The 25,824-nt window shown below is 43.3% G+C and overlaps 1 protein-coding gene and 1 pseudogene across 1 annotated transcript in view; one reads left to right on the top strand and one right to left on the bottom strand.

Annotated features, from left to right (window-relative positions):
• Positions 1-25,824, top strand: part of ARL15 (ADP ribosylation factor like GTPase 15) — a 419,390-nt gene that overhangs the window by 14,482 nt on the left and 379,084 nt on the right. The window lies entirely within an intron of this gene.
• LOC132485772 (3-oxo-5-alpha-steroid 4-dehydrogenase 1-like) overlaps positions 7,425-25,824 on the bottom strand; it is a 33,316-nt pseudogene continuing 14,916 nt past the window's right edge.

The raw sequence follows: 25,824 nt of genomic DNA, 5'->3' as shown, positions 1-25,824 counted from the left end.
GGAAGTGAGGAAATGATGCCGCTGCCGTTGAGACTGTCTAGAAATTTCACCATGAACGAGAAGAAGGCTAGGGCTGGAACTGGAGGGGGGAGGGGACATTGAGTGGCGGCTTTCCTTTCTAAAGGGGACCGAACTTGAGATGATTAAGTGCCGATGAAGTGGAACATGAGGTCATCTTGCTGAGCGTGACTGAAATATGGTGGTGGAGGGGTTTGAGCTGAAGTAGCTACAATGATGAATGAGGGCCATGATGACCAGGGACACAGACTTTGTAGCTGTTTGGGTGTTGGTTTCAAGAAGGTGGGCAGTTAGATTGATAAAGGTTGGGATTTTTCCAAGGTGAGTCAATGGGTGGTTAATGGGGTAGAGGAATTTAGGACACTGGCAAGAGGATGGCTGAAGTGATAGACCGGCGTGAGCTCTGAGTTAGTGGAAAGGAAGGAAGGGTGAGTAGAAAGTAGAGGATGCGAGGATGGGTGGTCCTGATGCGGATGAGCAGCAGGAGTATTGGAGTTATTTGGAGTAACTGTTCAGAAAACTGGAGGGAGAGAAAGCTCATTGTAGGGGACAGTAGGGTGTATGAATTTAAAATTGCAGAGCGGCTCTCGGAGGGGAGTCTCCAGTGCGTGGCTGTGCGTGGCCACGGGAAGGATGGGGAGCTTAAGACGTGAAAGAGGAAATACGGCGCAGGTGCTGGATATAGCATCCTTGTGGTTGGGGAAGTCAGCAGGACCAGGGCAGGACTTGGGCTGGAGCAAAAAGCTGAGGCAGATTCAGAAATCCTCAGTGAAAGAGGGGAAGGTTGGCCAATGTCCTTGACAAGGAGAGGCACACAGAGCGAGATGTTAGAGCTCATTGCCTGGAGTCTTGAAAGGAGTAGGGGAGGAGGAGTGCCCTGGAGATCCTCGAAGGTGACCTTGAGGGACTGAGCAAGGTCGGGGGGGTGCATTTAACGAAGTTCTGTGGGTGTAGAGTTTGTTTCACAGTTGAGTGCTGCAGACTTTGGGCTGAACTGCCTGCCTGGCTTTACCACTCTAGCTTTGGCAAAATCACTTAACTTCTCAACGCCTCACCTTCCTCTTCTGTAAAGTGGGGATAGTAAGAGTAACTACCTCTTGGGTTTGTTGTGAGGATTAACTAAAATAATACATGTATTCCAGAACAGTGCCTGACACCTCTTTTTCTGCCATCCCCTCTTACTGTCACCATAGCAACAACAACGAAAACCCCTTCACAGCGTTTATATTGGCAGGCACTTTCTAAGGACCCTATGAGGTAGATATCATTTCTATTTTTCAGATGTTAAAACTGAGACATGGAAAGATTAAGCAACTTGTTGAAGGACATACAGCTAGGAAGTGGCAGAATCAGGCTTTGAACCCAGGAGGTCTTGCTTCAAACCCCTCCCTCCTAACCAATATGCATAATTAATGCATATTAACTATACCACATCCCGACCTGTACCACCACGACCCCAGGGCAGAGGGCTCTGTGGAGAGACTGGGGAGGGAATGGACTTGCGCGAGGCTGGCTTGCTGGAGAGGAGACACAGAGCAGCGTGGGGTAAGGGTAATCGTGATCTGGAAGATGGTGCAGTCAGGTGGATGTTTTCCCAGGATAATTTGATCTAGCAGCTCCCTGGTCAAGGAGATGGGAGAAGGGAGGCCCAAGTTGGTTGTGTTGCAAGGAGGGTGTCCTAGTTCAGATAAATAAACCCACAGCTCAAGTACCTCATTCTTAAGACCCTCAGCCTGCTTTTCCACTACGAGTGGTTGTACTTGCAAAGGAGTCCTGGTCCCCAGTGAGTGAGGGGATGGGGCTCTCTCACGGGACGCACTGTGGACATCTGTCTCTCTCACACGGGCTGCATCTCCTTGGAGGGTGCCTGGAGTTTGGGTCCCTCAAAGCCCCTGGCACCAGTCTCCCAGGGCAGAGAACTGGTGGTTCGAACTGCCGAGTCCAGAAGCTGACGAGGACAGCCCAGACCTTTCCACTGGACCGAAAGCCAGTCACAGGCAGCTTGTTGGGACCAGGAGTTGGTTTTGTGAAGGCAGCCTGCTTAGGGCTGTTTTGTCAGGGCAGCCTGTGAGCTAACCTGCATGTGACATGTCCGGAACAATCGCATAGTAATCCGGACGCACTGTTAATAAAGCTGCAAAGACGTGTGTGAGCCTGGCTTCTGTCTAGTTAAAGTGATCACAGAGCGTCGTGTTGTAGAAATAAGTTTTGGTTGGAGAGTTCACCTTTTCCCTCCTACTCTAATTTAAGCCTTCTCTCTTGCAGTCTTGAATTGCAGGCTCCTTCCAGGGCTGCTCCTGGGGCTGCTGTAGACAGTTAAGCTCACGGGACACCACACAGAGGTGCCCGGCCAAGGGGGCAAGCACACCTGCAGTCCAGCCCCTGCCCAGCTTGCCAAGGTCCCCATTGTGCACTGGCACAGAGGTGCTAATGGGCCAGCTAGAGCCCTGCCTTAGGCCTTGGTTCCTATCTGTTACCGGACAAAGCAGTGTTTCACAGTGCAGGGCTGGGTTGTGGGCCTCTTTGTGTCCCCAGAGCCTGACACAGGTACACAAGATAGCTGCTAAGTCAGTGGTTGGGCTGAGAGGCTGCACAGAGTAATATTTAAGGGCACTGACCTTGGAGTCGGACTCCCTGCATTTGCATTCTAGCTCTGTCACTTACCTGCTGTGCAGCCTCTGTGCCTGTTTCCTCATATGCAAAATGGGCATAATAGTACCTACCACTCAGAGTTGAGTTAAAATATATAAAGCATTCAGTAGAGAGACTAGTACCATGAGCAAGATAAAAGTGTTGGCTATTATTGAATTGGAACTTTCTTTATAAAACAAGGATTTATGGTACTTTTGTCACCAAAATGTTCCCAATCTGATTCTATTCATTTTTCCAATACTAGCTTTTCAAAAATCTTTCTGCCTCCACCTAATAAACATAGTACGGAGTAACTAGGTTAACGATATTGCAGCTGCTTGTTGATGGGTTAAGTGGCAGCTATTTCTGATTTATAGGGGTGAAAAGTCCTGGCATGGCAGAGGGTGGCCCACATCTCTTCAGGCCAATTCTGCCTACAGCTGTTACATAAGTTTGGTCAAATGAGCCAACTTACTTTAAACTAAGTGGGCAAGTTTTCTGAGGTCCTACTGTAGAATTACACTCTTGTTTGGAACTTTCAACTTCTCTTTTGTTGGAATCAAACAGTTTGAGAGTCAAGTTTCTGCTTGTGAGAACTTTTTTCCTAGCATGTGATTGGTCAGCTCTCTTATCCCTTCCTTCCCTTACGAATGTTTCCTGAGAAGGCGGCATGTTGTAGACCAGCGGTCCCCAGCCTTTTTGGCACCAGGGACTGGAAGACAGTTTTTCCACGGATGGGTCAGGTGGTGCGGGAGCTGCCCTCGCGGGGCCGACCCCGCCGGTCGAGCGCCTCAACCACTGGCCCAACTGCATCCTGCTGGCCATGTTCCTCGTCTGCTATGTGCAACGGGCCTCGATTTCCCCCTTTTCAGATCCGAGTTGGAAAGCCCACACCATTGTATACCTTTATATTGGCATTCGTATTCTGCACCTATAACTGGCTACTTGCAGAGTAGATACCTGAGCCAGTATGGAGTGCATGCTGACGACTGGCTCACTGACCCCTGATTTCTAACAGGTTTTGTCGTGTGGTTGACAGGCATGCTGATAAACATCCATTCAGATCATGTCCTAAGGAACTTCAGGAAACCAGGGGAGACTGGATATCAAATACCAAGGAGGGGCTTGTTTTAGTATATCACTGCAGCCAGCTACTTCAGGCGGTAATGTGAGCGACGGGGAGAGTCAGATGAGGCTTTGCTTACTTGCCCGTGGCTCACCTTCTGCTGTGCGGTCCGGTTCCTAACAGTGGCCCCAGGGTTGGAGACCCCTGTTGTAGACGACAGAGCAGTGAGCTGATTTATTGGATAATGTCGTCATTTTGAATGTTTCCTGAATGTGCCTGGTTCTGTTTTTCAAGTCATTGTGCTAGATGTAGAAAACCTCTTGTGATGATTGAAATTCTTTTCCTCTCTGTTTTATTTCACATAGAGATATTGTACATCTATGTTGTTCACCAGTAATATTTCTCTTAAGGTAACATGATTTTCCCCATGATTTGTTGGGTTTTCGAGATGCGTGTTTTAAAGACGGTCATTGAGATAGGATTATTTGATCATTCCTGGACTTCCTTTGGGTTTCCTAACTTTTTTCAGGGCCCCTGTGAGCTGACCTTGGGCTGTGGGCAGGATTACAGTACCTCATGAGCCTGAAGGGGAGCTGTTCTCTATCATTTCTGTGGATTTAGGCTGCAAATTTTTTGCAGCCTGAGTGTGTGGGAAATAGATACCTGTGCTAGTGATGTTTTACTTTTCTCCCAAATATGACTTTATTTGGGGGGAATGCCTAACTTTATTGGTCATCTTTGAAAATACCCGTAGGTGGATATTTTCCATTTCTTGACTTATAAGTACTCACTTCTTACTGAACTATATTGTAAATAATTATGTGTTTAATATCCACTTTGAATAGTCTCATAAAATAGACTCAGTAAAAATTTTCTTTTTTGATTCCCATGTCAAGAAGTGAGATCTTCAGCTCCTGATTTTAAAGCTCTTCAAATTGGATTCTTTGTTACCTAGGAGAGCCACAAGTATAATGAAACGAGTTGCTAAAAAAGTTGAAATTATAAAGAGCTGTGTAAGAAGTGATGCATATTTTAATTCTTTGTACAAAAGTTGTCTTGAATAAACCAACGTAAAAATGCATGATTGTGAAGAAATGCTGGGGATAAGAATCAAGAAGATTTAACAAGCTCATTGATGGTTTGAATCTGTCATCTGTTTTAAAGCAATTCTCTTTTTCCCAAATCCAGAGTCCTTAAGAGTTCATCTCTGAGGCAAAGATCATTTATCCCAATTGCTTTATATTATTGCAGTGAGTGATTTTAAAACAACAGCAGTAACAGCAAATGAATATTCTTTTAAGAATGGGTATGCTTGCAGATATAAACAACAAACTAGTGGTTACCAGTGGGAAGAGGGAAGGAGAGGAGGGGCAAGATAGTAGGGGATTAAGAGGTACAAACTATTATGTATAAAATAAGCTACAAGCATATATTATACAACATGGGAAATATAGCCAATATTTTATAATAATTACAAGTGGAGTATAACCTTTAAAAATCATGAATCACTATATTGTACACATGTAACTTATGTAATATTGTACATCAACTATACTTCAATTAAAAAAGTCTCACGTTAAATCAAAATAAAGAACTTTCAATTTAAAAAAAGTGGGTGGGTAGCATTTTCCTGGGTATTCAAAATTAGCAAGGACTTTTGTTTACTAAACAACATTTCAATCAGTGTTGATCTGCTTGAAATGAAACATAGTAACTTTAGGTCCTCTATTTTAATTCAGATGTACATCCCTGTGTTCAAATACCTAGTTACAGCAAGAAGAGGATCTGCTAGAGTTTAAAATAATGTTTTGAAGGGTATATGTCAGAACAGTTTTGGGAAAAGAAAAGCCCTACTCTCCTTCCCTTCCCCCGTATCTTCTCTTTCCTCTTCCTATCTAACTTTCCTCACTCCACAAATACTTATTTTTTTAACAGTAATTTTATTAATCTCTTTAATTATTATAATTAACACCATAACAAATTGCCATAATTTGCTAAGTTACAGTTTTTAGCAAACGGAAGACAGGCAGGCAGGATAGAACAAGATCTCTTCCTATGTCAGTCACCCATCCAGTGCATGCCAGTGAAGTAGTAACCGTGCATCAAATGCTGATGTAACCCAAACTTTTGGTCACTCAGATAAAAAAAGCACCAACGGAAGTAAATTTCACAGTGAGCCTCTCTGGCTCTCAGACAAGCAACTTTCTGGCCAGGTACACCTTCTAGAACCCAGGGGCCCAAATAAGTCAAGACTTGCTCAGATCTTTGGGTTTTCCAGAGGAGATCCTAAATATTTGTTTTATGGTTTCAAGTAATTAGTCAGTCAGAAAAAGGGCCAAAGACTATTTGATCATAAAAATTTCCCTGCGAAAGCATTCCATTTTTAGTTAAAATGAAGCACAACCACCATCTGAAAATGTTTCTAAAACGCTGAGACTAAAAACCACTAACATGGAGAATACAGTTCCTACATGAAAACTCATGGCGGGGAGCCCCTGGTTGGGAAGGTGAGCCAGGAGAAGGGTGGCAGGGAGCTGACGGGGTGCCCCGGGGGCCTGGGGTGCAGGGGCAGGAGGGCCTGCTCTTTGCCCAAAGGTGGCATTTGGACAACATACAGGACACCGCATCAGGTGTGTCCTGAAGGCCCCTGCCACCTAGCATCCTTAGCAATCATAAGTGAACATGGACTCTCTCCACTTCCTCTTTCAGTTTCCACCTCTATAAATGGGGCAGCAACAGAGGCAGTGCCTTCCCAGGAGAGGCGGGGTCTTTACCATGTGTTCGTTAGATTTTCACAGAGGGGTCAAGAGATTCAACAGCTTTCTAGTGGGGAGATTTCTTTTACATATCTGGCAATAAGTAGTACATTTTATTACTGCCATTTATCTTCGTGGAGTTTTTGAGTGCATCTAAAATAAGGAATTCTGCTTCAAGTTATAGTTTTGCGGTACTGAGAGGTATTTAAAAAGTGCCTTACAAAAAAATTCTAATTCTACCTAGAAGGAGGTAGAAAAACCATCCCAGGCCAGAGACTCCTGATGGCGAGTGGTGAGTGGCGAGTGGCCCAAGACGGGAGGGGTGCCCTGCAGCACCTTTCTGCTCCTAGCCCAGGGCCTCCAATAAGTCCCTTTTGTGGGGGGACACAGCAGACTGCTCCTTAAGAATGCCCCCAGTGCCCTGTCCTGCCAGTGAAGTCACCTGGTGGACCAGGCTGCAGCAGGTGCCAGAGACCATTTGCACCAGCCTCTGATGGGCGCCCCCTTTCTCTGTGCACAACTTCTCTGCCTGCCCAGCACCCAACAGTGAGAGGCTGTGGGTACACTGTGGGTACCCACGGCCTCTCTGACCTAGTGGGATGAAAGGGACACAAAGACAGAACATGCCTCCATGGGGAGGAGGGGGCGACATTGCCTTTGACCTTAAACCCATTGCTGTAGGGGGTTGTGTAAGCGGTACAGAAACGTTTTGGTCCATAGAGGCAAACCCAAAATCAGAGGAGGGTCAGCCGCAATTACAGATTTCCAGATTCCTGACCTGGTATGCAGCATCATAGTTCAACCTGCAATTTCAGTTTAATTAAACTTATTAGGTAGCATACAAATTTGCTAGGGGAAAAAACCCCTTGAGCAATCTTGAAAAAGATGAAATAGAAAAATTACAGAGACATAAATTTGTTTATATAATCCCAAGAGAAACATCATCGAAAGCTTCAAGTTGAAGATAATTCCATTGACAATGAACTTAAAAACAGAATCATCATTTTTCTGAATTTTGGATAATCTTCAAATATCTCATGGTACCACTGGTGATGCTGCTGAGCCCTTGTGAACAGGACACAGGTGAACAGAGCGAAAGCCCAGCCTTGAATGGACCAGCTGGCGAGGGCGTAGACGCACCACTGGACGACTTCGCAGAAGCAGCTGGCTGCAGTGACGTATTAAAACAAGCCCCTCCTTGGTATTTTATATCCAGTCTCCCCTGGTTTCCTGAAATTCCTTAGGACATGATCTGAATGGATGTTTATCAGCATGCCTGTCAACCACACGACAAAACCTGTTAGAAATCAGGGGTCAGTGAGCCAGTCGTCAGCATGCACTGCATACTGGCTCGGGTATCTACTCTGCAAGTAGCCAGTTATAGGTGCAGAACACGAATGCCAATATAAAGGCGTACAATGGTGTGGGCTTTCCAACTCGGATCTGAAAAGGGGGAAATCAAGGCCCGTTGCACATAGTGGACGAGGAACATGGCCAGCAGGATGAAGTTGGGCCAGTGGTTGAGGCGCTCGGCCGGGGAGGTCGGCCTGCTGAGGAGCCGCAGGGCCCGTGAGGGCAGCTCCTGCACCGCCCAGGCGGCCTGCGCGGGCAGCCGGAAGGCGGAACGCGCTAACGCGTGGCGCCTGTAGGGCCAGTCCACCAGCTTCAGCAGCATGTAGCACAGGAAGCCCGGGGCGCGCTCCAGGTAGGCGAGCGCGTTCAGCAGGAACGGCTCAGCCAGCTCCACTGCGGGGGACGGCAGGCGTGCTCTGGGGCCCGGCCACGACGGGCCACTTACAGGACCGCTCTGGGAGGTGGGGCGGGAGGCGCGGTTACCTGAGGTCTGCGCCGCCCCCAAAGCCCCGTGGCTGAATCAGCCCCGCACTGGCGGCCCCGAAGCAGCCCACGAATACTTATTGAGCAATGCTTAATTTCGTAGGGACGTGGGCATCGTAGACAATATAGGGATGAATCTTTTAGCTACTGCACTATAGCCTGTAACATTGAAAGTAACACAGTTCTTTGCTTGTGGAAAAACAGTGGATGATGGATTAGAACAGGGTGCACAAACTTTTTCTGTAAAGGGCCAGCTAGTAAATATTTTAGGCTCTGCAGGCCATATGGTCTCTGTCTCAGCTACTCACCTCTGCCGTTGTTGCACAAAAGCAACCATAGATGGACGTGGCTGTGTTCCACTAAAACTTTATTTGCAAAAAGCAGGCAGTGAGCCAGATTTGGCCCATGGATTGTAGATTGCCAGCCTCTGGACTAGTAAAGTAGGATTTACCTCTTTGAAGAAGAGAGGCAGTATTTCACTATTTTTCACTGACATCAGAGTTTTGGTTTTTGGAAACTTTTTTTTTTTTTTTTTTTTTGGTGGTATGCGGGCCTCTCACTATTGTGGCCTCTCCCATTGCGGAGCACAGGCTCCGGACGCGCAGGCTCAGTGGCCATGGCTCACGGGCCCAGCCGCTCCGCAGCATGTGGGATCTTCCTGGACCGGGGCACGAACCCGCGTCCCCTGCATCGGCAGGCGAGCTCTCAACCACTGCACCACCAGGGAAGCCCTGGAGCTTTGGTTTTTGTACTTGCAGGATACCTTTAAAGAAGGAGGCAGTGTGATCAGTGGCTTAGGTTATTAGAAGGATGTAAATAATATCCTGTATTGAGTCTCCAGAAGGCAGACTACAATGAGAAGGTCAAAATTATAGGAACGTAGGTATTGGTTCAGGGTAAGCAGGAACTTTCTTATAAGAGTTATTCATCTGCCTTGAATAGGAAACGACAAAGTAGAAGCTGTCGCCCACCTGTCAGGGACATTATGGAAGGGGTTCATGCACTGTGTAAGAAGGAGAGGCAGAGGCAAGGTTCCTCTCAACTTTCTGCCTACTTACCAGTTGGTCCTAATATATCAAGCAATCTCGCCTCACTTTACCATGAGTTACTTAAAATCATTGTGATGTAGGGGTGGATTTCATTTAATCTTGGAATTCTTTTTTTTCCAACCAATTTTATGCAGAACTCAGATATACAAAACAAATGTGATATTTTATTATATGTGATTTTTACAGATTTATGCTCATGATATTTACTTATGTGTTTTATAGATGCATATTATCATTGAGGACAATGAAGCTGTTTTGATAAACACAGAACTGAATTTTGATGTGGATGAATTTCATTTCGATCCATTTAGATGAATGAGAACTGAAGGTTCCTCTTCTAGTTCATTCAGTTATACATTTTCTTTTTTTGTGTGAGGTTAAGGAAGAACAAGATTCTCATAGAATCATAGTTGCAAGTGTTACAGATATTAAAGTAGTTCAATTCTAAATTACTCTTCAATCAGAAGGCAGAATATAGGTTTTATTCTGAGTTTACCTCCCCACGCTGCCCGCCAAAAGAGGATCACTCTGGCAGCACAAGTTAATGCGTGGGCATTCTCCAGTGTGTTAAAGTTTCATGTACAGTATATTTGAATATGTATTTTTTTTCATTTCAGTCTCTAAGATAATAAAAATTCAGTTTCGTTTAAAAAAATATTTCTCAAATATCCAGCTGCCTCTTTGGAACCGAATCTGGGAGCAGAGTTTGAAAACCACAGGTTTAGAATCAGACGTGGGCGGAAATCTAAGTTCTGCTACTTACTTGCCACATGCTGGTAACCCTCAGTTTTCCATCTGAAAGATAGGCCTAGAAATACCCACCTTGCTCTAGTTGTGAGGACTGAGTGAGCGTGTAAAACACCCAGCACATAGTAGTCTCCTAATAAATGTCTTCTTTTTTTTTTTCTTTCCTGTGATTTAAAACATAATCACAGCCCTTCTTTTAAATTATATTGTGTGTGGCTGCATTCGTTTCAATAGGTATGGTTTCATTTGCCTTTACTAGAAATTTTCACCATCTTAAAGGAACGCTTGACTGACGAGGATCTCTGCCTGCAGAGATGCCAATTACTCCCCCAAAAGGAGTGGGTTTGGGTGGGCCCCTCACCCTGTTTGTGGTTGTGATTCCATCTTCTGGCCTGAGAGTGAAGAGGAGTTTGGAGCGATCCACCCTCCCAGGTAGAGGATAAGAATATAAGAGGCTTGCTTATTCACACAATCAGAAACAAGGGCAGTGAGTGTGCAGACTTTCCTTATTAGATTTTTATGCCAACTGCCCCATCTCTGTCTGGTCTCTTTAGAAATTAGCAGTAAAAGCCATGTACCAGAAGGGCCAGTGTGCACACCTTTGGAGAAGCAAGGATGTGAACAGCAAGGAAATGAGGGAGGGCTTGTGCCACTTGGCAGCCAGACTGTAGGGATAAGGAGAAAATCCACAAGACTCAGGAAAAGTAGTGTCCCTTGAAAAAGAAAAGAGAAATAGGCTGATTCCTTAGGAACCAAAAGTAGTGAGATCCCAGCAAGCCAAACTGGGCACGGGTGGCCTTGGGATTTCACAGAAGACCCCCAGTAGTTCCCTGACCATTTCAACTGGGGTCATTTGTCTTCAGCAAGTGAAAGTGCTGTGGCTGTTCATATAAGTTTCAGGTTTACGGGTCTCAGGTGCTGAGTGCCCCAAGGAAACTGGTCCTGAAGCCACGGTCCAGAGGGCAGCCAGACAAGATGCTGGGGGCCCGGGAGGTTGTGGTAGTGAAGTCGAGTTTCATTTAAAATTACTCTTAAACTAATCAGTGGTTTTAAGCAGGAGGTTATAGGACCTGATCTACGTTTTGAAATCTTGCTCTGGCTGCTGCAGGGAGCCTGGATTATACGGGGCGGGAGGGCAGCCGGGAGGAGGACCTGTTGGTGAAACTCATCCATGTCCCAGCACTAGATGTGGGTGGCTTGGTCTGGGCGTCAGCAAGTTAGGATGCCTTCTCCTTGCCAAGCCCCCAAAGCTTGCTTACTTAATCCAGTAAGGTTAGTGGTATTAGTAGTAGTCCTTTCTTTTCATGCCTGAGAACCAGCTGTTGCAGTTCAGGGGGGCTAAGTTTTGTATGGTCACACCCTGAACGACTTGGACCCAGGTCAGTCTAAACTCAAAGCTCACACTTCCCTTTCTTCCCTTGCCACGGTCAGAAAAACCAGAGGGCAAGTCCAGATTGTCCAAGTCATAAACCAATAGGAGGTTTTTTGATTCTTTAAACAATTGGACCACATTCTCCTGTAACCAGTGTTTCTTTCTGGGCGGTACAATAATTTTTTAAAGTTAAGATGGAGCTATTGATCAAGTAAAAGGGCTTGACCATTTAAATATTTTGAGGACTTTAAATATAGGTTTGACAATATAAGCATTATGCTCAAGGTAGAGGCTTAAAAATGTTCAAAGACACAATCCCTAAATGACAGTTTCTAAGGTTTTCTAACCAGAAGGGCAGTGCCGAAAAGTTGTTATTCATTTGATTATATCCAAAAGGAGAGGGAGGGAAAATGAGGATAACTCCATGTTCTGGAGAATTAAAAAATATAATCTTCCTTATGATTCTAAATAATGGTGCTCCTGAGTGTCTAGTGAGCAATGCATTACAAACTGGATGCCTATCATTATAAAACAATATCCATGATACATTAATAATATTGAATATTAAAATGTGATAATTGAATAATAAATTTTTACATAAGGCAGACTAAAACCTCTTCGGTTTAAACGTAGATGTAAATTGCCTAGGTGGACAGTAATATGAGGTCTGGCTAAAATGAATGGGTTTCCCTTTTGCCTCTGGTTCCGGGTCTGTGTGGGCAAAGTGCTGGGAGCTAAGCCCTATGCTTTGGGATGTTTCTTCCTTTGGGGAATCTCAGGCTTAGCATCCTGGTTTTCAGTGATTGCAACGAGAAGTCACATTTCTAATGTGGAGGCCACAGGAAGAGACACCAGGAGTACGAAATAAGGCCAGAATCAAGGGTGTCCAGAGAAGCTGATAGCAGAGTGCATCTCCTGGGGCCTCCAGTGTCCTCGGCCCCTTAGTACAGATGCTCAGATGAATTTGTGTGCCTGGAACACAGACACTCAATTCAAAAAATAAGCAAACACCAATTTGGAGCTTACTGTGTTTTCTCTTATAACTCACTTAATCCTCATAGAACCCTCTAAGATAGGTAGTACTGTTATCTTTACTTTACAAATAACAAATTAAGATGCAAAGAGGTTAAGCACCTCACCCAGGGCCCCAGAAATAGTACGTTGTATGGCTGGGATTTGATTTAAGGAAGTCTGACACCCAACTCTGTGCTCTTAATGGCTGCCTGATCGCTTCTTAGTATCTGTGAACTGTTGAATTGAGTGTCTGGTGCTTTGACTTTTCAGGATAGAATACTGCGTTTGCTTATGCCGGGGATTTTCAGAGTTAAGTTGCTGAAAGCTTTTCTGGGATCCCTTATTTGATCGTCCATAATGTTGTTAGAATTACCACATCTGCTTTCAAAATTAGTAATACCCCCAATCCACTGCCTCCTGAACATTCTATTCATTTATTTTATTTTTCTTCATAGCACTTATCACCATCTACCTTGATTTATTTTTGCTTTTGCCTGCCACCCCTGACTAGAGTGCAGGCTTCTGAGCCTTGTGTACTGCTTAGTCTCCAGCAAGGAGGACCCTGCCTGGCACAAAGGAGATGCTCAGCACAGATATGAAGATTCATGCCAAGTACATTGGTGCCTTCACCTTGGCCATCTAAAATCCTTGAACCTTTCAAAAGGCTTGCTGTTCCATCCCACCCTTACTGCATGGGGCAGTGAAACATCTCAGGGGCATCAGGAGCCTGGAAGTTGTAATACTAAGGCTGAGCTCTTCTAATTGTCACGTGTATGGAAAATTCTTTTGCTTAAAGTTAACGAGAAAGACCTCTTACCACCTTAAAGAAAAGACCTCTTTCCACCTTAAAAAATATACTTCATGTCTCCGAGAATCCTCTGTACTCTTAAAAATCTATTCCACTCCTTACAAATCAGAATTTGGCAGACCTCCGCTATGCATGAGGGGGCTGGTGCCTGTGTTCAGTTTCTGGTGCCCAGATACCTTTTCCTAGGTACTTAGAGTAGAATACTCTAGCTGGGAAAAGGCTTTTCTGTCTAGAAGGTCACAGGGACTTGTCAAAAGTGTTATTTGTGGTAGGTCAGAGATACTGCATTCAGCATGGGTTTTTATTGGCCTTTAGTAGTCAGAATATTTGTTGAACTCTGAAATACTTGTGAACCTGCTTTACAGTTTGTTTGACTTCATTTGCCTTCATTTGTTCTTAATGATTAAAAGTATGGGCTCTCAGGTCCAAAAGATTTGGGTTCAAATCCAGGTTCTGTCACATTACTAGCTGGTATCTGTTTCCCCATCTCTAAATTGAGGATAATAATACCACTGTAAATCAGAACACATCACTCTTCCATTTAACTGTTTTAAGGGACTATCCCTCTTGCTGAGATGACATTGTCTCAACCACTGTATCAATTAGGATTGGAATTGTTTGGAAAATAGTGGCTTTGACAAGATAGATTTTTTTAAAAAGTAAATATTTATTTATTTATGGCTGCGTTGGGTCTTTGTTGCTGCATGCAGGCTTTCTCTAGTTGTGGTGAGCAGGGGTTACTCTTTGTTGTGGTACGCGGGCTTCTCGTTGCGGTGGCTTCTCGTTGTGGAGCATGGGCTCTAAGAGTGCGGGCTTCAGTAGTTGCGGTGCATGGGCTCAGTAGTTGTGGTGCACGGGCTTAGTTGCTCTGGGGCATGTGGGATCTTCCTGGACCAGGGATCGAACCCCTGTCCCCTGCATCAGTGGGCAGATTCTTAACCACTGTGCCACCAGGGAAGTCCCGACAAGATAGATTCTTTTTCCCACCCCCTCAGGTAGGTAACTCCAGAAGTCATTAGGTCCCCAAGATGCTTTTGCTTTTGTGTGTGGACTCTAAACTCATGGTTCAAAATTGCTGCCAGAGCTCCTGCCATCACTTCTGCATTCCAGGCAGCAGGATGGAGAAAGGGCAGAAGAGTGTACCTCCCTCATGGGAGACTTTTGGGACTTTCTGATTATATTTAATTGATCAGAACTTGGTCACATTGCTATACCTAGCTGCAAAAGAACCTGACGAATATATCATTTTTTCACTCAGAAACAGAATTCTCTGCAACTGCATTCAGCCATTCCTCACATACCTGTATCTCTCTGGGTCCACTTCTCTTGAGATTACTAGCAAGGGTATTCTTCTCTGCTTTGTATATCTTTTCTGTATAGTTTCCTTTATCCATACTTTCAGCTTCCTCATACATTTAGGTTCCTGTGATTCTTCATGGTCATAAAGTTACTTAATGCCTTTGTTTTTTGTGTTCTCTCAGCTTCACTTCCTACTGCTAACTGCTTTATCTTCTCAGTACTTTTCCATTCATATTTTGGAGAGCGAGAATGATTGGCCTAGGCTAGCCTAGCTCTTCCTGCTGGGCCCCTCCGTGGTTGTTGGCCAGCTGGAGGACGGGACAGCCTGCTAATTTAATCAGCTGTGGCTATCTTGCTTATGGGTCTTTTTATCTGCAAGTGTGTGGCGGCAGAGCAGGCTTTATAATGTGACCAGCATGCTTGCTCCTTCACAAATGGAACTTCCTTTGGCAGTGAGTTAGAGATAAATCTTAAAATGATAAACCTTAAAATTAAAAATCTTAACATGAATGAATTTTAGAGAGTGTGTAGACAGTCAACAAATATCAGTAACTAACATCTGATTGAGAAGTGATTATTTAAAAGTACAGAAGGGTATTTAAGGCATACACCAGTATCCCTCAAATGCTTGCATATCCTGTGATATTTCTTGCTTTTATTCATGTTGTCACTTTCATCTGGAATGATCTTTTCTTCTTCCGTTGCTCCCTTTCTCCTAGCTAACTCCCAATCTTTTAAGACTATCTGGGGACCTCTCATTATGCTGGACATGTTTATCATGCCGTTCTCTGTCACAGGTCTGTTAAATAACTGCTCTCTCCTGAGCTGGAAGACTGTTGATGCCAGGGTTGGTCTTATTTATCGTTGTATGTCTAATATCTGCTTGCCTAGCAATGCCTGACTCATTAGTGATGCTCAGCAAAAATTTTTTCTTTTTCTTGGATTGAAATTTCTTTTTATCCTCAGTTCATGACAAAAAGTAAAAGGAATAAATTTGCCAAGGTTAATTGAACTAATTATTTTAATCTGGTAAATTAGAAGGGCATTTCTTTCCTGCTTCCAATTCTTCTTTAATCAGAATTTTCAGAAGGAGAACTGTTCTTATCTTCAGTATTGAGCCAAGCCTCTGCTCTTGTTTAGAAATTACACATGACTTTTAGTGCCATTTTGCAGAAGATTGGCTAAAATTTTGCTGGCTTGAGATCTATAGATTCCGATATGACTGTTTATGTTTGTGTTTGATTTTTTTTGCTAGGTGACTTTTCAAATCTCTGAGATTATTTCTGCTAGATGTCTTTTCAAATATTTGCGTTCGAATTTCACAAAGAGATATGTGCTGAAGATATTTTTTAACAGGTGAGGGCAGTGATTCCTTTTTGGATCACTGGTTGAACCCTTACATACTTCATCCCTGGACAATTGTAGATTGCTTGGGAAGTATAGATGCTCTTGGGATGATGGTGGTACCGTTACAGATGAAAACATTTTGGAAAATGCCAAAAGACCAGTTTTGCTAGCTTTGCTTTAGAGGTAAATGTTTCTTTCCAGGTTGATTATCACTATCCTTTTTCCTAGTCTGAGGAAGCTATACCGTAGATGTTGAGGAGCAAACTCCTCCATGTTTTGTAAACAAAAATTCATTTTATTTTTTAAATACAAGTTTGAGTTTTTTAGAAAAGTTAACTTATTTCCCAGTGGGGAAAGTAACCTTTCGAGTGTGCCAAGGGAGTTGTTAAATAATTCACTGTTAATGTTTTCAGCGGCTGCACTAACAGAAGGCGATGCGGGTTCTGAAGTCCATGGCATTCCCAAGGGTTTGTTTCTGTGTCTGGAGGAGTGACTACAGCATAATGACGGACGTAATCTTTACTCAGAGATGATTCCACCCACTGAGGACTCTGGAGCACCTACGCACCTTGGAACGCACTGAACTGGTCTTCTCTCCACAGTTTCCCAAATCCTGCACCTTTGCCTCCAGCCCACTTGTTTTGGGATTCTGTCAAGAGAAAATGCTAGATCTTAGCTTTACTTGGGAGTAGCTGATCCAGACTTGGGCCTCATTTGAAGGTGATTTACTGCTCTCCCTACCCCCATCTTGTCACCCCAGTTCTAACACACACTCGCGGTACTCAGAAGCATTGACTTGGCTATATTAACCTTTTATTTTCATCACACGCAAAATTACAGAGGAGAAAATTAGGAAACATGACTGTCACCTTGCCCTATATCAGAATGAGGGATTGCATGGCACATCAAAATATTCTAAAAACAGCTCCTTTAGAAAAAGAAAATTAATGTGTTTTTTCATCCCCTGATGGAACAGAAATTTGTTATACCTTGAAATCAAGTTTTTTCCAGACTGTGTAGTATTTTCTGCTGTCTTGTTGAAGATTTTTTTTCTCCTTTATTTTCATGCTTACCTTTTGAAATTTCTTAGGGAAAACGACAGTAAAATGTAAGTAATCATGTTAATTTCAAATTGAGTATTCATTTTCTTTTTCTCTGGATTAGACATTTTTTTTTTCTGTAGCCCTGTCTTAACAGATTTTAACCAATCTGTGACTTGCTCTTGACAGCACTTCTTTTCTGCAGTTTCATCAGATGAGGCAGCAAAGAAGGTGAGATTATTCTGAAGGTTATTGCTTTTGAAATAATATCCTTTCGTTCTTCCTCAGGTGAGTCTAGATGGAGATTTATGAATGCTGATATAGAGGCTACTGGGTCAGAGTTTATCTAGGGTAGAGATCCATTCTTTCCTTGGGGATGATTACTCATCTTTCATTCCAAGCTATGCATTCTGCCCCCTGGGTTTTTTTTTTTTTTTTTTTTTTTTTTTTTTTTTTTTTTTTTTTCTGTACGCGGGCCTCTCACTGTTGTGGCCTCTCCCGTTGCGGAGCACAGGCTCCGGACGCTCAGGCCCAGCGGCCGTGGCTCACGGGCCCAGCCGCTCCGCGGCATGTGGGATCTTCCCGGACTGGGGCACGAACCCGTGTCCCCTGCATCTGCAGGCGGACTCTCAACCACTGCGCCACCAGGGAAGCCCCTGTTTCCTGGGTTTTTAAAATGGATTCTTGCCAATAGAGCATCTATATACGGAAAGAATATGAACTTTAAAATTTATAACTATTTCCTATAACATGACCCAAAGAAGTTTCATTATTCTTTTAAATATCTTTTTATTCGACTCCCTCTAATGAGAGTAAAGAAGGCCATTCCCGAGAACATGACTGTTAGAATGAATTTGGAGTTTGAGCAATAGATGTGCTGCTTGGTTTGAGGTCAGATGTCCAGGGATAAGGCAGTATTTGTAAGGATTAGAGGTTAGAGAGAAGGAGGAAGTACGGCTAGTGAGAAAAAAATGACACAAAATAAGTTGAGGGTTTTCAAGGGTAATAATTTTGGCAATCCCAGTAACAGTACTTGTACATTTTGGGAGTGTGAAAAGGAAGGATTGGAAAGTAGGCTTTTAGTAACTGAAGAATAAATATGTCTCCCCCCTTTAAAAGGTCAAGCACTTTTTAAGGTTAAGCTCTTCAAAAGAGCTCTAATGACAAATGCTGGGTCTCTTTCTTTTAAGGCCCCGGGGAAACCCGCTTGTTAAAACTGAGTATTTCTTAGAGTATTGCTCTGTACCAGTTAGGGTTAGTCGGTTGAGAGAAACACATAGTCTTTAAACAAGTTAGAGGCTTATTTGTTTCATGTACACAGTCTGGAGGAGGCTGGTATGGCAGCTCCACTGCCCTTTGAGTCTCCAGGCTTGCTCACCCTTGGGTTTCACTTCCCATGTCCACTGTTCTCGGGGCTCCTCCCAATCTAAGGCCCCTGCTGGGGCTACATGAAGTCTCAATTGCAGAAAAAGAAGTAGGAAAGGCAGAAGAGTAAAAGGGTCCTTCTTAGAGTCAGTTCACTTTACGCATCCTTCACTTTATGCATCTCATTACAGAGAACTGAGTCACGCGACAGCCCCCAGCTCCAAGGATGGCGGGGAAATAGACTCTTGTTCCAGGTGACATAAAATAAGATAGTTATCTTTCACTTGGGGAAAATAACCTTTCCAGCTTACTGGGAGAGTTGTTAAATAATTCATTTTGTACAAAAGTAAAAATCAGGGTAATTTCCAAAGGTAGAAGGGAGAATAAACGTTGGGCAAGGTAATGAGTATTCTGTCATTCAGCTCTGAGGAGGCCAGTGGCATTGCCCTGGGGTGTTTCCAGTAGTGTATTTTATACAGAATAAAGAAACCCAATAGTGCCATGGTGGTAATGATACCTTAATAATAGAAATGATCCCCAATATTAAATTGTCAGCCATTCATGTGAACAGTAGCACCTGGAACTTTTTGAAAGTTTAGAGTTTAAGAACTTTACACAACAAATTATCTCATGAGTTTGGTTTTTCCATTGCTGTAATTTTTAATTTTGAATGTCCATGCAGTATAGCCTTGGCTTTCAATATTTTCCTTACCAATTCCTTTAATCATACAGAATTAGTTTCTTATGGCCATCTGAAGAGGCTGGATCATTTTGCAGAATCAGTCTAATACGAGTTTTTGGCCTTCTCTTCTGAAGGAACATCTCTTTGGAAGCCTTTTGGCTACCATGGGAATCGGGGATCTTGTGTCTCTGCTTCCTTGGTGCAGCGGATACAAGCATGATTGCCAGATTTGGGCATTATAAACTTCACAGAGAAGCTTTTGCTTGCCAACAGTAAACCATAATAACAGTGTTGGACTGTATAAAGTTAGAGTTGTTTTGACTACATACCGATTTAATGTGCTAAAAATATTCCTCCAGTTAAAGAAAAGGCAATAAATCAATACTCAGTATTTGGCACACATGGTATTGTGAGTGGAAGTGAGTTTTAGGAGTCTGAACTTGATTTGGGAATGAGAAGTTGTGAACTCTAATTTGAGTGCTGTCATTGATATTCTGAGACCAAGGACCTTAGTCTTCTCTTTGAATTCAGCCCATTCAAAACTTTTAGTATATAACCACAAGCTTTTACTTTTTTTTTTTTACAAAGGTTACTTTTCTGTAAGCATTGTAAACATTTATGATCTAGTAAGAATTGAACTAAAAAAAAATAAGTGCTTATAAAACTACTTCTAGCAGTCAAAGAATTAATCATTGAAAATTAGATATTAGAGCAGGATTTAAAGAAATGTAATCAAACCAATACAATAAATCACATTCCTTAAATTATGCTATTGAAGTATCTGCTTTATAGTCCCATGATAAAGCACTATGCTACACACTTTATTATCTCTGTTTTATTTGAGCTGGCCTAGAAAAAGCAGAGAGAAGGAAGAAAATTCAGCCACTCGCTCATAAAGCAGGTGTCAAAAGACAACAGATTCTCTTTAGAGAGAGAAGCAAGACAAAAGGGGAGAAGTCAGTTCTATGGAACAAACATTTAGTTGTAATCTCTTATTTTAATCTTGTAGAGAATGTCTGAATGTATCCAGATCTCATTTGCTGTCTGTAGAATTGGCATTTACACGGTAAGCAATGTATATTTTTTCGGTACCGAATGTCATGAAAATATAAATGAAGAACTGCGTGCTGGAGAGTGTATGGAGCTATGGGAATTGTCCTCCACTGCTGGTGGGAGTGTAAATTTATACAGCCACTTCGGAAAATAATAAAGTTGAGTACCAGAATGTTCTATGACCCGAGCAAATCTACTCCTAGGTGTGTACTTCAGAGAAATTGTTGTGTAATTATAAGAAGACCTGTGCAGAGAAAGTTCCAGCAGAAGTATTCATAAAAGGAAAATATTAGAAATAATGCAAATGTCCATCAGTAATAGATTGGATTAATAAATTGTGGCATTTTAATTAATTTCATAGGATACCATACAGCAGCAAACATTATAAACTAAAAGTAATATATATGAACTACAGCTATAATACACAGTGGTTACATTTTACAAACATAATGTTGATTAAAAAACAAATCACAGGAAAATACATGCAGTATGATTTGATTTCTACAAAGTTTGAAAACGGCAACACTAAGCAATACATTGTTTTAAGGTTACATAAATAGCCAGATACATTATAAAGAAATGTAAAAATTCGGATGTCATTACCTCTAGGGCAGCAGTTCTCGACGGCGGGGGGGGGGGGGATGATTTTGCCCTCCAGGGGCTATGTGGCAATGGCTGGAGACGTTTTTGGTTGCTTCTCCTGAGGGTGGTGGTGGCATGCTACTGGCGTCCACTGGGCGGAGGCCAGGGGTGTTGCTAAATATCCAGCAATACACTGGGTAAGCACTTGGTAGTTATCTGGCCCAGAATGTCAGCAGTGCTGAGGCTGAGAAATTCTGCTCTAGGAAAGTGGAGGCGAGGAAAAGGCTTTAAACGTTTTACTGATTTGGGCTTCCCTGGTGGTGCAGTGGTTGAGAGTCTGGCTGCCGATGCAGGGAACACGGGTTCATGCCCCGGTCTGGGAGGATCCCACATGCCACAGAGCGGCTGGGCCCGTGAGCCATGGCTGCTGAGCCTGCGCGTCCGGAGCCTGTGCTCCGCAGTGGGAGAGGCCACGACAGTGAGAGGCCTGTGTGCCAAAAAAATAAAAAAAGTTTTAGTGATGTTCTGCTTCTTAACTTGAATGGTGGGTACATGGTGTTGGCTTTATAGTTATTCTTTAAACAACATATTTGCTTCATATACTTTTTTGTATGTATGATATACTTCACAACACAAAAATATAGAAAATGTTAGTGTGTTATGGAAATTTTTTTTTTTACATGAGTCTGTCAGTTGACTCCAGTGCCATGAGCCAGCCCATTTCGTAATTCAGAAATATAGGGATGTGTCTATGTAGATGACCATTAAAGAACTTTTCTAACATAAAGACTCAGTGACGAAGTATCTTGACTTTTTCCCTTTGAAGGCCTAGGGAGGGGATTCTGAGAGTGAACAGGAAATGGAATGATGTTTACTTTTGAAGACCAAATTATTTTCTGTGGAAGGGTTTAAATTTTAGACTTAAGGTGATTTTGTTTCTCATCTCCCTTGCACAGAGGTGTGTGAATATGTGTGCACAAGAAGTTTAAGGAAATTGTTTAGAATGAATGAAGCAAGAGCTCTGAGTAAAAGATATGACCACAGATTGCCTAGCTGTGCTTATCCTTGTACCTTCCACAGCATCTGGCACACGGTAGATGCTCAGTAGCTATCTGTTCAGTTACATTGGTGTGAGCACCGTTTTCAGTTTTGCCTTAGTTTGAACTTAAAAAAAAGCACATTTTCTTTATTCCTTTTCTCACTTGTGTTAGCTGCTTGTCTCAGCTGAGTATCTTTTTATGTATTTTATGTTTTCCCTCAAGATGCTGGATTTTGTATATGATATTTGCCATCTCAAAACAAAATTGGGTGACATTTATCCCCAGTTAGATGGATAGATTACTTGGGGCTAGACATGTTTTCTGTTGTTTATCTGAAGTTACTTTGTTAGTATTTTTGTTGTTGTTGTTGATGGGGGGTGTCCTTTGGGAAGCAGGCGCCAAATTGGAATTAGGAGTGCCAGAGAAAAAGTAGAGAAATGTCAGTGAAAGATGAGGAGGAGGGAACAGGAGGAAGCAGGGAGAGCCTTCAGACCATGCTGCGTGTCTGAGTCCTGTGCACGGAGAGCGGGAAGGAGGATGACCAGGGAGGAAGAGATTTACACTGCAGCGAGGTTCCGGGAAAGTCTTGCTTGGGCTGGCGGGACCTCCTTGAACAAAGCTGCCTGTTTGAGGAGTCCCATGATGCGCAGGAAAGGCCCGACTCCAGGACCTCTGAGTGCCCGGGCACTGGCTGGCAGCCGCCCAGCAGAAGTACCGCCTCAGCATGAATGCCTGCAGCTGTGGCTGCTTGAGGCTGTCAGCCGGCTGTGCTTCTCTAGACGGGAGATCTGAGTGTGGGCACCACGGGAAGTCAACACAACAGTGTATTTACCACTAGAAGCTGAGAACACCGGGACTGTTGATGTCAGGAATGGTGCTTGGGCATCCTCGATTGCCTAGCACTTAGCCTGGGCCCGGGACCATACAGGTGCTCATCTCTGCTTATTTAATGAAGAAGCTCTTGCTGTGGACTAATTCTAAGGCAAATGAAAACTGTGCTTAAAGGCGAGTGCTGTGGAGAGATTTGTGCTCCTACCCAGAATTCACGTGTCCAAGCCCTAACCCGCAGTGTGATGGTGTTTGGCGATGGGGCCTTTGGGAGGAAATTAGGTTTAGATACAGTCGTGAGGGGGTGGGGTCCTTGTGAGGGGATTAGCCCTTAGCAGAGACATCGGAGAATTTGCTCTCTCTCTTTCCCTGTGCTGTGAATCAGGAAGGCAGCCTTCCATAAGCCAGGGAAAGAGCTCTTACCAGAACCCAACTGTGCTGGCACCCTGATCTCGGACTTCTAACTCTAAAACTGTGAGAAATATCTGTCGTTTAAGCCACCCATTCTATCATAATTTGTTATAGCAGCCCAAGCAGACTAAAACAGGGAGGGGAAAAAAATCTTGTGAATTGTAAATAAAGAACATAAACAAACATGAAAAACTTAGTAGTACCTGTTGAAAAGAAATGCTACGTTTTAAGTAAAACAAAGTAGAGGAGGAAACTAAAGATAATGGGTGAATGTCTGAGATGATGGTGATAGGTAGTTGACATGACTTTTATTTCTGTATGCCTCTAACGTTGCTGAAAAGCAGCTGATTAAGCACTTAACTAAGGAGAGAAAAGCCATACTTCTTACATATTTGGGATCCGTAATCTGAAATGAGCCAAGACCAAAATGGAATGTATACAGGACAGACACGCTGAAAACTTCCAAGGTATAAAAGTAAATGTGTTGGGCTTCCCTGGTGGCGCAGTGGTTAAGAATCCGCCTGCCAATGCAAGGGACACGGGTTCGAGCCCTGGTCTGGGAAGATTCCACATGCTGCGGAGCAACTAAGCCCATGCGTGCGCCACAACTACTGAGCCTGCGCTGTAGAGCCCACGAGGCACAACTACTGAGCCCGCGTACCTTAACTGCTGAAGCCTACACACCTGGAGCCCATGCTCCACAACAAGAGAAGCCACCACAATGAGAAGCCTGTGCACCGCAACAAAGAGTAGCTCCCGCTCGCTGCAACTAGAGAAAAGCCTGCTCGCAGCAACAAAGACCCAACACAGCCAAAAATAAATAAAATAAAGAAATTTATTTAAAAAACAAAAGTAAATGTGTTGTATGCAGGTGAGTGCATACTGAACCTTAAATATTAAACAGTTTAATAAAAACCATTACTCAGAGAAAACAAAGGCCGTCCTTTGCATGACTTCCACTTTTCTCTCCAGTGTTTGAAGTGGACAGAGCTTTCTCTAGACATGGAAAGGAAATGATGTTTGTCTAGAGTGCCTTAACTCAGGAAGCTGAAGAAAACAAATCCTACCTCAGTTTTCTAGGCAGGGATCTTAAGGCGTGGGTAGAGAAACTTACGCACTATCAGTGATGGAGTGATAGCCACTCCCAAACCCAAATGCTAGGACAAATTGAAACAGCAAAACAGAAGAAGGTCCTTAGATGAAGCATCTGCTCTGAGGAGGTAACTCCCTTTCCTGTGCCATGTAGCACAGGACAGAGAGTGCGTTCTCTCAAATGTGATATCCTGATGTCTTACAAAGAGGTAATTTAGTTTTTGAAACAAAAGAAGACCTGTTATGTGAATCTAGACTATTTTGGGTATTAAACAACATTCACTGGGTTCTGGTCAGGAAGAAGAAGGGGAAGTAAGTCCAGGCCAAGAGTTTACATCACAATTGTGGGTCTATGTTTTTTTTGAAATTCGAGCAATGGCAACAGGCCATACTTGAGAAAGTGATCTTGAAATGAACCTTTGGCAGTCAGGTGTGGATTAACTCTGGGCTAGAGGGCATGCTAGGGCATAGTTTAGGACTTCCCTTTGGAATGTCAGGGTAAATACCCTCAAAGGGACTTGAAGTTGTTCCCAGACGTCTCTGAGTTAGAAACTGTTATTGTTATCAGAGCCAGAGCACCGTGGTGGACAACCAGCTGGTGGTGGCTAGAAGCGGGGTGAGGGTTGGAGTGGTCATTTGGGCATCTAGCCACCTTCCTTGTTGGAGTGCGAACCCCTTTGGTCAAAACTGAAAGCTCGGAGGCCGAGATGAATGAAGCCGGGCCAGTTAATCTCGCCTCCTCCAGGATGGTACTGTTTGAAGCACACGGACCCTATGGGCTGATTGTTCCCTCTCCGTACCCAACCCCTGCGTGAACTAAAACTCAATCTAGTGATGAATGAGATTTGAACTAAATAATAGCAGTAAAGTATTGTGTGTGGCTAGTGATTTTGGTTAATAATAAGAGCTTTAAAAACTCTTTAAATTCTTCTTTTGACTTTGCAGAAAGTATCAAGTGCTATTTTACTAGCAGAGAAAACATACATCCTTTAGAACAGTCACAGCGTTTGTGAAAATGGCATGTAGATTCATCCTGAGATACCGATGCATTCAGTAGTGGGTAGTGATTATCCTTTTACCGAGCTGTAACATTTGCTTGTACCTGCCACACAATGCTCATATTCAACTTCTGTGACTTTATTTTTAAGGAGGGGGCAGGGAGGGCTATCTATTAGAATAAATGGCACAACAGTTGTATATCATTATTAATAATACGATTAGTAATACTGTATATTATTAAAACTTATTTTAATCTAGTTCTTTAAGTCTGAACAAATCCTGCCCTAAACTTTGAGGTTTTACAACATATAGTGCTACTTGTAAGGACACCGTATTTGTTTCCTTTTGCTGCTGAGACAAATTAGCACAAATTTAGTAGCTTAAAGCAACATATATTTATTCTCTGATCATTCTGAAGGTCAGAAGTCTGAAGTGGGTCTCACCGGGCTAAAACCAAGATGTTGGCAGGGCTGCATTCTTTCTGGAGGCTCTAGAGGACAATCTGATCCTTACCTTTGGTGGCTGCCTGTATTCCTTTGCTCTTGGCCCCCTTCTAGCAGTGGCATCACTTCAGCTTCTCCATTTGTCACATCTCTGTTCCTGTCATCACATCTTCTCTAACACGTCTAATAATCCTCTCTCTCTCTTTATAAGGACCCTAGTAATGAAATTGGGCACACCTGGATAATCCAGGCCAAGCTTCCCATTCCCATCTCAAGATCCTTAACTTAATCACACCTGTGACGCCCCCTTTTTGCCACGTAAGGTAACATAGTCATGGGTTTTGAG

Source organism: Mesoplodon densirostris, chromosome 3, assembly GCF_025265405.1.
Source record: "Mesoplodon densirostris isolate mMesDen1 chromosome 3, mMesDen1 primary haplotype, whole genome shotgun sequence".
Classification (NCBI taxonomy): Eukaryota; Metazoa; Chordata; class Mammalia; order Artiodactyla; family Ziphiidae; genus Mesoplodon; species Mesoplodon densirostris.
The sequence above is the reverse complement of the archived record's forward strand: the minus strand, read 5'-3'. Positions and strand labels throughout refer to the sequence as shown.